The sequence below is a fragment of the Spea bombifrons genome, chromosome 4, assembly GCF_027358695.1.
Source record: "Spea bombifrons isolate aSpeBom1 chromosome 4, aSpeBom1.2.pri, whole genome shotgun sequence".
NCBI classification, from domain to species: Eukaryota; Metazoa; Chordata; class Amphibia; order Anura; family Pelobatidae; genus Spea; species Spea bombifrons.
The window spans coordinates 107,752,070-107,768,451 of NC_071090.1; the positions used below are offsets into that span (position 1 = coordinate 107,752,070).

Genomic DNA, 16,382 nt, shown 5'->3' on the forward strand with positions numbered 1-16,382 from the left:
TTACACTTTGTGGACAAAAAGGTATGATGTAATTGCTTGGCTGTGGTAGCACATGGCTGCCAGACTTTAGCAACATGGCCGGTTAGCTCAGTTGGTTAGAGCGTGGTGCTAATAACGCCAAGGTCGCGGGTTCGATCCCCGTACGGGCCATCCTTTTGTTTTCACAGAGACCCCCGTCCAAACGTCCTGAGAGTTTCTTAGATTGCAGAGAGAGAGGGCTTATGTCGGTTATCGCTGACCCCTGATGGGGGATGACTAACTGCAATAAATGACCAGACATTGTAAACTTGTATTTCCCTGTACTGTATATATGTATGTATCTATATAGATATATATATATATATATATATATATATATATACACCCATCCTCACCCAATGGAACATTAACAAGAATGCATTGTAGTAGCTAATTGCACTTTAAGCTTATGTAGACCACGAAATGTAAATTTCTAAAACCCCTAACCTTGTCAGGATGCAATAAGTTTCCCAAAGTTCTACACCCTCTAAACAGAACTCCTTTTCTGGGTAGCGAATGTTGTGGTTGTTTTGTGAATTTCCTGCAGATGATAAAATAAAATCAAGAAAATTAAACATAAAGAACCCTGTAGTGTAAAATAACAATTACATCGTTGGTGAAAACTACACTTGTTATAAAGACCCAGCCCCGCATGAGACCTCGTGGCGCAACGGTAGCGCGTCTGACTCCAGATCAGAAGGTTGCGTGTTCAAATCACGTCGGGGTCAAAAAGGTGTGTTTTTGCAATTTAGTTATTAATTGATTACGACAGAAGCAAACATATCTTAAAAAGCATTCTCCTGCACCCTACCCCCACGCATACAGTAGAGCGTTATGACATTACTAACGATTCTGTTTGGGCTGAACTCCCTAACGTTAGTAATGCCACTCTACTCCACACCATTTTGCAGGAAACTAGATGATATGCTTACTGTACCCTGCTTTGCTCTAATGTATTAATAAAAGAAAGGCTTTACTAGGAACAAAAAAATTAAGATGGAATTACTTGGCTGTGGTAGCACACAGCCATGCAGTATATGGCCGGTTAGCTCAGTTGGTTAGAGCGTGGTGCTAATAACGCCAAGGTCGCGGGTTCGATCCCCGTACGGGCCATCCCTTCTTTTGAATCTATTATTCTGTTACGCCACTGGTGTGAATGAGGCAGAAGTGCCTCTTGGCTTGACTAAACAAGCATAGCATATCCACCATGTACTGTATCTTTAAATCGATAACTCTGTTCCACCATCCACAAGTTATATTAATTCACTTTTTTACTACTTTCTCCAGATAAAAGCTCCTATATATACTTATATATACACCAGAGAGATACAATAATACCTCTAAATCATAGCCGACGAGGAACGGTTATGCTTTGTGGAAAAAGCTGTGTGGTCCCTTTAAATGTTCACGGTGTTCCTTTTGCACAGTAATATTAACTTGCACCCCCTACTTATTTACATTTAGGAGACCTCGTGGCGCAACCGTAGCGCATCTGACTACAGATCAGATGGTGATGTGTGAACAGTTTGTTACAATGTGGTGCTAATAACTCCAAGGTTGCTGGATTGATCACTGCATTGCGAAAGCTGGACCAGTCTATATGGCTTCCTGTATGTGATGAGACCACACGTGTGACCTCGTGGCGCAACGGTAGCGCGTCTGACTCCAGGTCAGAAGGTTGCGTGTTCAAATCACGTCGGGGTCATGAGACTGTTTTTGTGAACTAAAATGTTACTATTAACTGTTGTACAATCTGATGCTGTGCACACATGCTCATGTACCCACAGCTGCTTCCTCAAAGCATTCTCCCCAGGTGGCTAATTCAGCATGGAATATTAAAGATTTTGCCCTGCTGCATCCCTGGACTATTATCCTGTTAGGCCACTGGTGTGGCCGCAGAAATACAATAACGCCTCTCCAGAGATCGTTATTATTGAAACTATGCAGGGTCTTTATGGTTAATTTAGACACAGTTATGGTTAATGGGGTCTTTAGGGTTAATATAGAGGCAGTTATGGTTAATGGGGTCTTTAGGGTTAATATAGAGGCAGTTATGGTTAATGGAGTCTTTAGGGTTAATTTAAGGGCAGTTATGGTTAATGGGGTCTAGGGTTAATTTAAGGGCAGTTATGGTTAATAGGGTCTTTAGGGTTAATTTAACGCTTTGGACTGAGGGTTAATTTAATTAATTTAATAAAGTTAACTTAAGGTGCAGTTAGAGGTAAAGGGGGGCAAACTAAGGGGAATCTAAATCCTTGTGGGCAGTGAAGATTAATGCTGTATCTATTCATAAAAGTATTGTGGCACTATGGCATATCTGGGGGTATAAGGCATATCTGGGGGTATAAGGCATATAGGTTATATAAGGCATATCGGGGAGGTATGTGGCATATCTGGGGGGCAGTGTGGCATATCTGGGGGTATGTGGCACATCTGGGAGGCAGTGTGGCAAGCTGGGGCTCAAATGTGCATAACTGGGGGGGCAGGTTGGGAAATAAAAACAAGAAATTCTTGTCAAAAGTTTTTTATTCTGCTGTTTGTTTTTAACATCCTGTTTGTTTATTAAATTATTTTAAATAAATGAAAAATTTACATTTTTTTTTATCAGATTAATCGAAAAAATAATCGACCAACTAATCGATTATGAAAATAATCGTTAGTTGCAGCCCTACATAGATCACAGGTCACACACCCCAAATCCAGCCCTGGCGTCCACATTGCCCACATAGATCCTGACTAGCACCCAAATTACAAACATACGACTTGCCATCTTTGTCCCCAAACAGCCCAACATGAGTCAACTTTGTCCCCAAACAGCCCGGCCTCTTCCATCTTTGTCCTATAAACACCCTGCCTGTGTCATCTTGGTCCCCAAGACTCAAAACCTCTGCTTGTGCCATTTTTGCCTTTCCACAGATCAATTATACTATGATACACACAAACACCTTTACAGTCACTCACCAATTAATACTTTCATTCACACAATAATTCATTCACACAAATTCATTAAGTCACACTCCCACTCATTTAGACAATTCATCCACACATTAATTCTCTCACTCATTCACACAATGCATCCACACATTCATTCATTTTCTCACTCATTCTCACTCTTTATTTCAGTATTCTTACCACTCCCTTTCTTACTATCTACCCCCTCTCCCCTTCTCACTATCTACCCCCTCTCCCCTTCTCACTATCTACCCCCTCTCCCCCTTCTCACTATCTACCCCCTCTCCCCCTTCTCACTATCTATCCCCTCTCCCCTTCTCACTGTCTACCCCCTCTCCCCTTCTCACTATCTACCCCCTCTCCACTCCTTCTCACTATCTACCCCTCCCCCTTCTCACTATCTACCCCCTCTCCCCCTTCTCACTATCTACCCTCTCTCCTTTTTAAGTTCACTTACCTTGTAGACGTCCTGCGGTTGGAGTGTGAAACCTCTGTCTCCCTCCTCTACCGCAGCACGCGCTGCTTCACTGTTGAGCGCCGGTATAAAATGTCATATTCCGGGGCTCAGCATGAAATGCCGGCACCATGTCCGAGCTAGAGGTCTCTTAAAGTCCCATTGCGGGATTGTACCAGGTAATCCGGGACATGCGGTCACCCTAATGCAGCCCTGTGGAACAGGACTAGATTTCCCCAATATTATAGAATTTAAAAAAGATGTTCACCCAGAGTAAGGCGTGTTAAAGAGGTGCATCAGCAGCAGTAGTAGTGGAGTACTGGGCCTGGGCAGGCACATGCAGCCCCCTTGAGCAGGACTAAATGTCCCCAATATTATATATTCTAATGCCTGGTTTTGTCACTAATATTTATTTATCGATGAAGGATAATAAATGATATGATAGAATGGTAAAAATTTACTTGTCTAAAAATTACAGGTTTGGCTGGCAGCATAAATGTCCAACTCTCTTAATCAACTAAACTCCACTCAGGAACAAGGGTTTACATGTCTGCCGCAGTCCGTGTCATATAATACAGCAGTCACTACAGGGAGCACAAAATGAGAAAGAAGAAAACTACAGCTAAACAGCAACACTGAAAAATGTTAAAAGAGCCATTGTCCCAAAATGTACTACGAGTAAGAAACAGTCTTGTCATTAAGGGGTTAAATATGAATAGTTCACATGAATTAATATTTACTAGTAAAACTTTTTTTCCTATAGGGTCATCTTATATTCAGTGTGAAGACTTTTTGAAGAGAGGGCACATGGCAAAAGCCAGACTCAACACCAACATGCAGACCTCGTAGCGCAACGGTAGCGCGTCTGACTCCAGATCAGAAGGTTGCGTGTTCAAATCACGTCGGGGTCAATTCTATTTTTTTTTTTTTAAATGTCTTAAGAAATTCGTAGGACTAAGTGTGTCTTAATGTGTGTTAATTTTATGGTCAATTTATTGTCTAGAGCTTATTCTAATATTTATCTGCTAAAAAGTATCACAAACCTATTTATAAACTCTTCGCAGCATTGGCCTGAATCAGGAGGTGCCTTGTAGTGGTGTATTTTTCCTAGGGACACGTCTGAATTAGACCCCCATGTAGCTTAACATTTTGCAGAGACAGAAGATCTTCTGAAGGAGAGGAACACACCCTTGAGTTATCATTAGACGGACAGTGTTCTCTGCTGGAAGGACACAACTGCAGCTTATCTTGGGCAGAGATGAAAATTTGTTTTTCCAGAAACAAAAATACATGATATGTTGTATCAGGGACAGACGTGCAAATGGGCCAAAAACAATTTGGACACATTCGTTGGTTTGTTTTTGGCCCATTCGTTTTTAGGCAAGAATTTTGTTCCTTGCCTATATAGTTCGGCTAAAAAATCTGGGGGTTTTAAATTCAGGAACTAAATTCTATGCCTGGTGCCCACATTCCATAAATTTAGTGTACCCTGCTTTACAGTAATTTATTACTAAAATATGACTTTACTGTCCCTCTAAATCCTAATTAGGCTTTGTAGAAAAAAAGTGATGATGTAACTGCTTAGGGGTGCTGACACATCATTTGCACATAAGCTACACATGGCCGGTTAGCTCAGTTGGTTAGAGCGTGGTGCTAATAACGCCAAGGTCGCGGGTTCGATCCCCGTACGGGCCATGGACTTTTTATTTTAACAGGTATCTCCTTTTAATTTTCATTTCACGTTTAAACCTTGTAATATTATGCTAAAAACACAGTCTACATATTCAATCAGTACCAACAAAGATATGTAAAATGAAAATGCTCATACCAGCCTACCAAATGTGACTTGAGTGCATATGTGGAAATGATTGGGTTCTCTCACTTAGCAATGTTGCCCCATAATATTCAGATTTAGGGGGGGGTCGTCTTATAACCAGGGTCTTCTTATAATCGAGCAAATACAGTATTATGATAAAAACACAGTCTACAAATTCAATCAGTACTGACAAAGATATGTATAATTCAGTGTGAGGACTTTTTGAAGACAGGTCACATGACAAAAGCCAGTACAACATATCTCTATGCGGACCTCGTGGCGCAACGGTAGCGCGTCTGACTCCAGATCAGAAGGTTGCGTGTTCAAATCACGTCGGGGTCAACTTTTTTTTTTGTAAATGTCCTGATTAATGTTCCTTAACAAGACATCAAGCACCACTTACCATAAGTATGAGCGTAAATTCAACCACCAGACCAACAACTTACAAAAACAGTTTTTAAAATAATAATGACTTCATTTTCACTGACAAAGTAATTAAATATACCTATAACTTATAGCATTCAATTAGACTTGCTTTCTTTTCATCCGTTTTATCTTTTTTGTGCACTTCTAAGAAATTCATAGGACAAAATGTGTCTTAATTTGTCAATTTATTATCTTTTTTTTAAATGTAACTGTTACTTTTTCCACTGTCCTCCTATTGTAATAGTGCTACTGAATCTAGTAGCGCTCTATCAATAAACGTAACACGCTGGCACACGTCTATAGCTATCTAGAGCTTATTCTAAGAATATTTATCTGCTAAAAAGTATCATAAACCTATTTATAAAATCTTTCGCAGCATTAGCCTGAATCAGCAGGTGCCTTGTAGTGGTGTATTTTTCCTAGATACATTTAAAACTTGTAATATTATGATAAAAACAGAGTGTACAAATTTATCGGTACCGACGAAGAAAACTAAAAATTAATATGCTCATAGTCGGTTTACATAATGTGGCTGAAATGCCCCTTGTGCTATAATAACAGTGCATTTTGCTCCGCCTATAAAAGTATACTTAGTGTAATTCAGTGGAATGATTTTTTGAAGACTACAGGGCATTGGTCAGCAGCATATGTGCTATGTGGACCTCGTGGCGCAACGGTAGCGCGTCTGACTCCAGATCAGAAGGTTGCGTGTTCAAATCACGTCGGGGTCAGTTTGTTTTGTTGTTGTTGAAAATGTCCTCATTAATGTTCCTTAACGAGACATCAGTATGAGCGTAAATTCAAACACCAATAACTTATAAAAACAGGTTTTAAATAATTATTACTTTTGTTTTTGGCCCATTCGTTTTCAGGCAACAAATTCCATTCCCTGCCCGGCCGGAAATTATGGGCACTTTTAATTCAGGAACAAAATTAATTGGCTGGTGCTCACATTTTGTAAGTTTACTGTACCTTTACGGGTATTTATTACTAAAATATGCCTTTACTGCCCCTCTAAATCCTAATTATACTTTGTTGGAAAGAGTGCTGATGTAAGTAATTGTGGGTACTGACTCACAGATTCTAGAGACACAACACATGGCCGGTTAGCTCAGTTGGTTAGAGCGTGGTGCTAATAACGCCAAGGTCGCGGGTTCGATCCCCGTACGGGCCAGAGAATTTTTTTTTAACTGGTATCTCCTTTCAATTCTTATTTCTCTTTAAAAACGTGCAATATTATGATAAAAACACAGTCTACAAATTCAATCAGTACGGACAAAGAAAACGAAAAATTAATATGCTCGTAGTTGGTCTACCAAATGTGACCAGAATGCTTATGTGGAAATGATTGGGTTCTGTCTGTATAACAGTTCATGTAGTATAAGTCAGTGTGAGGACTTTTTACAGACCAGGGTTCACAAAGTAAAACTCTATGTGGACCTCGTGGCGCAACGGTAGCGCGTCTGACTCCAGATCAGAAGGTTGCGTGTTCAAATCACGTCGGGGTCATGTTGTTTTTAATTTTGTTTACATTTTATTATTAAATGTCCTGATTAATGTTCCTTAACAAGGCATCAAGCACCACCTTCAACCACCAGACCAATACCAATAACGTATAAAAATAATAAAATAATAATTACTTCATGTTGAGTGACAAACTCATCAAATATACCTAGAACTTTTTTGGCAGGACAATGTGTGTCTTAATGTGTGTTAATTTTATTGCCAATTTGTTATCTTTTTTTTAAATTGGATTGTTAATTTTCACTGTCCTATAGTAATAGTGCTACAGAATCTGTTTAGCTTGTTTTTGGCCCATTCGGGGCACAAATTTCATTCCCTGCCCATTCGGCTTGGCCGAAAATTAGGGCCATTTTTAATTCCAGAACGAAAAAATTAATAGCCTGGTGCCAGATTTATTCTCTCTCTCGTGCTCTCTAAATGTTTCCCTACCTTCTCTGTCGTCCACTTCCGCCAACTGCTTCCGCATCTTCTTCACCTTCTATCTTCTCTGCCCTCTTCAGTCTTCTACTATCTTCTTTTGTTGTCCGCATCTCTGCAGACAGAACGCGATGGAAACGTTCGCCAAAATGGTGGAGCTTGCGCCGACTCTCCCCGATGTGAGTAAATGTGGACGCACGAAAAATTTCACCATATGGCCATATTAACCAAATAGAAAATGGAGTCTTTAGCTGAAGTCTCCAACATAGCTGAATACTTTTAATTAGGCCAACACAGAAAAAAGATATAGACTTACATGAGCTTTTGGAGAACTCAGAGATCTTTTTTGCTGATGGAATCATCTGCTGAAGATCGTCAACTAAATTCAATCATGGGTCTTGGTGGATCATGCTTGCCTAAGATTGTCGGAAAATGAGACCAGAATGAAGATAAAATTGTCTCATTTCATTTATATTGCATAGTTTAAGTACAATGAGATGTTTGCTTACTACCTTCACATCTTTTAGCGCAAGTAAGTTCATTAACTAAAACCTGTGATAGCCTGCAATTTATTTTTATTAGTTTTTTTTGTCTTAGAAATTGTTGTGGAGATGTGGTTATAGTTAAAAAGCCAGAGGTGTCATGCTTTAGCTGCATCTGTGAAGATTGTGAAGCTGCCAGTGGTCCATGTAAGGCCGCAGAAAACATCGGGTCTCTAATCATCTTCGTCTGGGGCAAAAAAAAATGTAATAGATATGCTGGTCCAAGAGAAGGTCTTAAGAAGAAGGTGATACCTTCTATTGGGCACACCGAAAAAAAAGATGTCTCACAGGCTTTTGGGATCCCAGAGGTCTCCTCTTCACATGAAATGTACTCAAGTGGAATTAGAACTCTAATTATAACCTCCCGGCCAGTACTCATATACAGCAACTGGCAAAGATCGGTGGGATTTTATTGTCGGCGAGATCTCCAAAAGTTGCCCCTCATCGAGTGAGGACGTTGGGAGGTAAGATGCTCGCACGGGGCCCCTACAAGTGAGAGACAATATTATTGCAGGAAAAGGGATACAGAACGCTCTGCCTGGGGAAGATGCACCATATGCTCTGCGCTGGACAAGCACAATATGCTCTGCTAGGGACTATGAGTCAGTATGACAGATGTTCTGGAGGACCAAGCCCACAGAGAGGGCACCGCGCTCTCTAAGGCATTGGCAGGGAAGGGGAGATATGATATTCTGCAGGGTTCTGCCACGGAATAGGATACGCAACGCTCTGCAGACCATCTGTCTGGCTGGATGTGAGCTGCTAATCGCTCTGCTAATCTGGGAACCAGGGGCTGGGAGCGGGGGGGGGGTGAAGTGACTGAGATGGACAAGTGACTTCAGAAACAGGAGACGGCCACAGGTGTGTCCAGGGCTGGACGGGGGCTTTCCTCTAGGACACGTAGGAGATGGTGTGGTATAAAGCCAACCGGGGAAGGAATCGAGAGAGACGCAGATGTAAGGAGGGTTTGTAAAAGATGAATAAGAGGCTCGGACTCATGTAGCGGGTCAGGAACGGGTGGCTTGTCATAGGGAAGCCAAAGAGCTACAGAAGAACCCGGAAAGGAATTTGGAGACCAAGCCCTCTCCCAAACTCAACAAAAATAATCAAGCCCCCCTTTTTTCGCTTTACCCTGTCTTGGTGCCTCTGCCCCTCTGTTGCATCAACATTTCCTTCCTACCCCTTACCCCTGTTGTTTTAAATACCTCTTTTTATTGTTCTAATTCCCCTTGTCCTGCGCGTTTTCCCTGGTGGGACTGTTATCATGTTCTCTCACCCTCCTCGTGGCAGCATAGGGCGAGTTGGTAGGTTTAGCGTGGATGAAATTTATGGATTCAACGTCTCTAAGAAGCTGAAACCCCGAGGCGAGCTGAAGAGAAGAGGCAGCCGCCCCCCACCTTTTAAACAATGCCCGGGAACAACAACTTCATGACTTTCTCGGCCAGGGGGTGCCCAGTGGAATGCGGTACAGGTGAGTACCATTCATACACATCTGGATAGCTTTATATGTAGGAAAATCTAAACCACATCACCATCACAATGTATGCAGGTAAGTGATTCGGGTGCCATTTGAAGAAATGAAAGACAATTTCCCTACAGACATGCTACAGAGTCTACACGAGTCAGATGATTCGGTGTCCACACCAAGCCATGGTTAGCTTAGTCTTGAGCTGTTATCATAATAAGTGGGTCATAATTCACCGCGCAGCACTGCGTCAGTAATGCCGACATGTAAAATCCTACATGAATGACAAGCGAGAAACCACGAATGGCACACAGGATGGGTCGCGCATCCCAGATCGCAGTATCGTTGCCGTTGGGTCATTTTTGAGAACTGGCCTTCTAGGCTTGGGGTGGTCGGCTATGGTTGGAATACGTGGATTGTGTTACAGGATTTAGAATATATTATGAAGCCAAGGGATTATTAAATCAAGCAAAAAACATATTGATATGACCTAATCAATGACCTTGATTGGGACCTAAATCCATACCTGGGAACTCTCCAGGTTTCGCCCGGAGACTCTGGGTGATGCGTTGCGTCTCCGAGTTACTAAGGGGAAACTCTGGGTCATAGGAGCTTACTAGCTGATGCAGACACATGCCTGCTGATTTAGACCATACTAGCTGATGCAGACTCATGCCTGCTGATTTAGACATTAGCAGTCGATACACTTTCCTGTTGCGTTAGACCTTAGAAGCCGATGCAAACACATGCCTGCAAATTTAGACCTTAGCAGCTAATGCAGACATTTTCGCATTAAGTTAGACCTTAATAACTGATGCAGACACATGCCTGCTGATTTAGACCTTGGTAGTCAATGCAGACACATTCCTTTTAAGTTAGACCTTACTAGCTGATGCAGACACATGCCTGCCAATTTAGACCTTAGCAGATGATGCAGACACAGTCCTGCTGAGTAAGACCTTACTAGGAGATGCAAACACATGCCTGCTGATTTAGACCTTGGCAGTCGATGCACATTCCTGTTGAGTTAGACCTCACCAGCCGATGCAGACACATTCCTGCCAAGCAAGACGCAACAAGCAGATGCATTCCTGGTGAGTTAGACCTAACCAGCCTATACAGAAGCATTCCTTCATAAGGCTAGACATAGCCAGATATCACTAGGCAAGGCAGACAGAGCCCATTTGACGTTGATGTCGATGATGTTGACATGTCCCAGCCACGTCACATTTCACCAGCTCACATTTCTGCCTGTTCCATTGGGCTATTTGGCTTGTGACCATGGATGGTCCATTCTCTCTTTATACCTGACATGTATGTTCTTAATGCCAGCTCTTACACACAGAATTACTATAAGGGAAATAAAAAAAGAAGGTTGTCTGGGGGTGAAACATAAAAAGCGATGTTTTTACGCGCACACACAGGGTATAAATATATATATATAGGTCTCGCTGACTGGGGGGGGGGAGCACACTGTTGTTGAGGTGTCAGAGGCAGTTAGCATCAGGTCAGCCTGTTTACCCCAGCGGCTACATCATCTTCCCATAATCCTCCACTGCTAACAGGGAAAGGGGGTGCCAGCCAACTCTCTTCTTCCCCCCTCCAAAACTCTCATCTTACATTATAGTGTATCCTTCCGTCCGTACTGTCTCAAATTCTCTTATCCAGCCTTAAATTTCAAAAAACATTCCATTGTCCCAATGTACAGCCCATTACCAAGCTTTTTTTAAACTCCAGTCTGACCCCCTTTTCTTGTGTCGCTTCTCCTTCCCATTGCATTCCCCATCTCTCATATTCTCTAACGCCCTTTCTTTGTACCCCATTTCTTTTCTCTAACCCCATGCTGTTTCCTATCACAAAGTTGCTCGCTGACTGAATACTCTCTACAAAGAAGCTCAGATGCAGGAATCTCGAATCCACCGGTTATAACCCTAGAAGATCCCAAGCCTTCCCTTCCACGTTTTTTTTGCTCCGGTCTCGATAGTCTCTTTCCTCGCTCTCCCTTATTTCCGCGTTTTCTCCTTAGACATTGTCTGCTTCTGTATCTCTTTTTCCGTCGTCGCATTCTTTCCATACCTCTTTCCTCCGTGGCTCACTATATACATTCCTACTCCTCTCTCCCTTGCCCAGCTCCATGCCTCAGCTGTGCCCCCCCCCGGGCACGCAGACACAGAAGGGACACGGCTGTCGCACTTCGCGTGTCTCTGAGACATCTCAGGCGAAATTAATGCTGCGTCTCTCTAAAGCTCGTCTTCTATGTTCTTCTTTTGGTCATCTGATCGCTTCCCATCTGTCAATCCTTTAAACTCAGTTATACCTCCAACTCCATGCTTGCCTTCCTCCTTCTTTTGGTGCCATTGGGACTCTTTGTGACTCTTCTCCTTAAATATTTTCCTTCTCTCCAACTTCCCCCACCTCTCTTCTTTAGCCCTTTACTCCTGGGGGTTTTCTCTATCTGTTTTCGGCGGTTTTCTTGACTTTCCCCCCTCTGCATAAAATCTCTTATTTCTGCATTCTGATGCCTTCACCTTCTTCCCTCTCCCTCAACGCGTTCTCCTTCTACTGCCCACTCTTCTTCTCATCTTCATGTACACCTTTAAATCTTCCTGTAATGACATCTTTGGAAGCCCCCTACGCAGGGGTGGTGGAGTCAAACGAAGGGTGTTGGGCTCCGGATTGGGAGAGCCCATCTCTCCCCCATATCGATGGGTCGTCCATCGGCCGGCAGACCGTGGACTGGATGGATTCATGAGGACACATGGAGTATCACTGACAGAGACGGGAATGAGATACAGGTACATACGATTTACACGCCAGCATTCAACTGGTAGGTCATACATCCCTCAAACTTAAAACGTCTTTCAACGGTTCTGCAGAGAAGTATCTTTTTAGTAGGAAAGTAGACCCTTGCAGTACTTGATCATACCGGTAGGCAAACTGCAATAAGGTCTAAGAATTAGTGCGATTTGTGTTTTCTTCTTGGTTCCTTGTGTATGGTTGTAGATATAGATGTCTGTGTATTAAATAAATTGTTGTCTGCTGCGACCATCTGGGGTTCACAAATTACCCCACTTTTTTAGATGGTCTAAAACTAACTTATTCAGCCCAAGAGGTGATAGCTAAAGTAGTATTTTTAGATGCGATGCTGTTGCCAAAAAACATTGGCCCATAGGCTTTCTTAGCAGCTGGTGGTCAATACAAGGGACATGATGAAGGGCCGATGGGCATACCTGGGAACGTGGGGGCTTTATCAGACGCTGACCCCATATTACTTCATACTGAAGTCAGAAGGGTGTAGGAATGCTGTCTAAGAAAAATAGGTCGTCCAAACATGAACCAAAGGACAAAGCCCAGAGTGGGCTGAAACATACATGTGGAATAGTGGGTTCTCATGTGCTGAAGAACTGATTTAGGCCTGGACTACATGAGTATGAGTATACCGGGAAACTCACCCAGGCGCTTGGGGTGAAGAACTGCTTCTCCAGTGTTTTCAGACTCCGGGTAGGTAGCAGTTTTTGGTCGTGCCCACCCCCCACATAGTGTGTTTGTCTCTCTCCTAGCTCCGCATCTCTTAGGATGGAGATGCATTTACCAAAACACACACATGTGCGGAAAGAACTCCCATTGATTTCAAAAGGAACTCTTTCCTGCAAGCAAAACTGTTGTGAAAATTAAGGAGGGTTCTGGCTGGTGGCATGTGCCTAAATCTCGCTCCCTCAACCCGGAGATTTTGTGTTGTGACCCGGAGAACCAAAGAAGCCGTACTTCGTCTGGAGTCTCCGGGCGAAACCCGGTGACTTCCCAGGTATTCCAATGTCTTATATACGCCTCTAACTTCACCTCCTAAAACCATAGCATTGGGAGGGATGCAATCCCAATAATTCTTGTGATCGCAAAAGTCTGTTTTACCTGTGACCGGTGATCTTTCCCAGTTCAGTAAAATGCAGTAAACAAGTTATGTGACGAACTCTCATTCCGGCAAAGAACGGAATCTTCATTCAAGCGCAATGCGCATTAGAGTTAGTATTTGCTGCCATCTAGTGGTCAGTTTAGGAATTGTAATCAGTTACAAAAATGACCCAGCAAATGTTTATTAAAGGTGCTGTTCCACCTACGCAGCTGAACTGAACACTTTTACAAGTAAATGCAGTGGCATCTTCTGACCTAGGCCGCTACTAGATCTAGGGCGGCAGATGAAGGAGGTGAGGTAGCCCCTCTGTCGCTTAGCTAGGGACAGATTGCCATTACATACTGCTCCATGGGCCCGTTGGGAAGATAAGAGATCTCCATTAACTGTCTCATATACACCGTGGAGCACCACGCCATGGAAAATTCACTCCGTGCGCCGCATGTAGACTGCTGGGATATGACGGCATCTCATGGTGTTCGGTGTAGAGGATGGTGGCTGTGGTACGGAGCAGCCAAACCTAGGACAGCAACCAGCCAGTCTAGCATTCAAACCCATCCCGAGAAAAAAAAAAATCACCGAACCACAAACAGGCAGCGTCTGTAACTAATAAAGTACACGCTTTATCAGAATTGTAAAAAAAAAAATAACTTCTCCAAAATAAAAAAGATAATAATAATAAAACGACAGATTTAACCATTTAATATTTTGCGTAAGTGGAACAGCAGCTTGAAATGTATTCAGTTTAATTGATTTAATTTGTCTCATTCATTAATTAAATGGCATTTTTGGACTGTTTTCTTTATATTAAAACCCAAACGGTGAAGCTTATTGGATAACAGAAGGCAATTCTATTACCTAATATAAAAGTATTAAATTAGGTTACATTATAAGAACATTATTGTAATTAAACCTAATAAGGAGAGGGATTGGTGATAATGGTTATTTTAATTAAAATCCTATTAAAACACTCACATTACGCATAATTATTTCAGATATATCATTATAAACATGAGGAATTTATTATTAGTTTTAATTGCAAATAATGTATATTATTATAATTTATTGTTTTATATAGCACCGCCATATTCCGCAGCGCTGTACATTATATAGCATGAATGCAGAATGAAGAAGGTCTGATAACAAACAGTGAACACAATAAAGATATATGGGGCTCGATTTAATGACCCATCTAAATCTTAACCCCTTAATGACAACGCGCGTACATGTACGGGCTCAAAATGCATTGTTTTCAATGGGTTTAGGGACCGCCCATTGTCCTTAAGGGGTTAATTGGTATAAATAGCGGGAGGAAACGCACATTTTAAATACATAGTTGTGATGGCGGAGTCTAGATTGAGTCTGCTACATTGTAATCAAGAGAACTTCCCTCCCATTGATCTTAAAGCAACCAATCAGTGGCACGAATCATTGGAACACGAAGGAGGAGGGCATCGGCAGCTGCAGAGCTGCAGCTTCTGCGTCAGATGTCTTTAATATGGATTTTTCTATGGTGGGGCTGTCAGTCCTCTCCATAGCGATCTCTCATCTCCTGCTTTCCAATATTTGATACATAAATAATTATTAATCAACTGCCCCGGGCAGCCACACCAACTGGGAATCTGACGCGGCCATCTGCTGCAGCTGGCTGGAGGTGAGTACCAGAGGAACTTCTTCAATGTCATAAGGACATAAGGTTCAAGAGAAGGGTCGTTGGATCTACAGAAGCAGCGTGGGAAATGGGACACCTGTTATAGACTTGAATCGTTTTGGGGGTCTGTTGAGGACACGCGCAGGAGCTGTGTATGTTGTTAGTAGAAACAAATGGCAAATGGAGTTCAATGTAAGAAAGAATAAGGTTATGCATTTGGGGACTAAAATTATTCAAAAAAAACATACTAAATCACTGTTTTTTTGTAAAATTTTGCAGATATTGTCAAATTGGTCTCAGGGTGAGATTGCCCAAGGAGATTTGTGATCATTTAGCAGACCATTTATAAAGGAAGACACCAAATAACTTAAGAGATCCGTTCTTCAGACCTCAGCCTTCATCCTCCCCGAGTGATCTTTGGTTTAATTCGATTGTCTAGAAGTCCTTCTTCCACTTAAGTCTTCATGGGTGTCGTGTTAAGAAGTAGCACCAGAGAATACAAGCCTTGGTGGATAATGTTTGTAGTTGTGGAACGTAGATCTTCTGAAGTAAGAATCGTCGCTGTTATCTGAGGGTCTCTGAGGTCTGTAAATCTCGGGAATCTACTACAAGGTATCACAAACCTCCAGAAAATGTACCTGGAGAATGTTCTAGGAATACATTTACGACAGACCTCACGCCAAATGATGGTCTCCATGGTAACTTAATGTATCGATGCTTATTTATAATCATGGGTAGGACCTCGCCTTGAATGTGCAGAGCAGTTCTGGGCATTCGTCCATAAGAAAGGTCACTTTAATACAAAACAACGCGACGGATTCCAGATATGGGGCATTTACAGTGCTTTTTGAGGTCACACCTATGGGACATATAGAAATTTGGACATTTGATGGAATTGAGTCCTTCTTTTCAGAGTTTCAAAGTGTGAGAGCTGATTGGATTGAAATGTTTGATTTAGAGGATGTATTTATGTAAATGAAGCGAGACAGGAGGAAATATAGGTCAAAATCTGTTTCCATCTTCATGATTTTAAGGCTCCGTGAAGAATTCTTTTAGGTTAGAGCAGAGCGTCTTGCGGGAACCGTGTGTGTGTTTGGAAACACGGGGGGCAATCATCAAGAGGCCTTCTCCTCCACATGACCCTCACACCCGCCTCTCCTCATTCCCTCTTAACACATTCATATTGATCCTCTCCCCGTCTCACTTTTCC

The 16,382-nt window shown here is 42.3% G+C and overlaps 6 non-coding genes across 6 annotated transcripts; all 6 read left to right on the top strand.

Moving 5' to 3' along the window:
• Window positions 1-674: 674 nt before the first annotated feature.
• TRNAW-CCA (transfer RNA tryptophan (anticodon CCA)) lies at window positions 675-746 on the top strand. The gene has a single exon. It is a non-coding gene; the product is annotated as a tRNA-Trp (tRNA).
• Window positions 747-1,651: 905 nt separating this feature from the next.
• TRNAW-CCA (transfer RNA tryptophan (anticodon CCA)) lies at window positions 1,652-1,723 on the top strand. Its single transcript has one exon. It is a non-coding gene; the product is annotated as a tRNA-Trp (tRNA).
• Window positions 1,724-4,263: 2,540 nt separating this feature from the next.
• On the top strand, window positions 4,264-4,335 carry TRNAW-CCA (transfer RNA tryptophan (anticodon CCA)). Its single transcript has one exon. It is a non-coding gene; the product is annotated as a tRNA-Trp (tRNA).
• Window positions 4,336-5,510: 1,175 nt separating this feature from the next.
• TRNAW-CCA (transfer RNA tryptophan (anticodon CCA)) lies at window positions 5,511-5,582 on the top strand. The gene has a single exon. It is a non-coding gene; the product is annotated as a tRNA-Trp (tRNA).
• Window positions 5,583-6,325: 743 nt separating this feature from the next.
• On the top strand, window positions 6,326-6,397 carry TRNAW-CCA (transfer RNA tryptophan (anticodon CCA)). The gene has a single exon. It is a non-coding gene; the product is annotated as a tRNA-Trp (tRNA).
• A 706-nt stretch (window positions 6,398-7,103) lies between these two features.
• Window positions 7,104-7,175, top strand: TRNAW-CCA (transfer RNA tryptophan (anticodon CCA)). Its single transcript has one exon. It is a non-coding gene; the product is annotated as a tRNA-Trp (tRNA).
• Window positions 7,176-16,382: the final 9,207 nt, after the last annotated feature.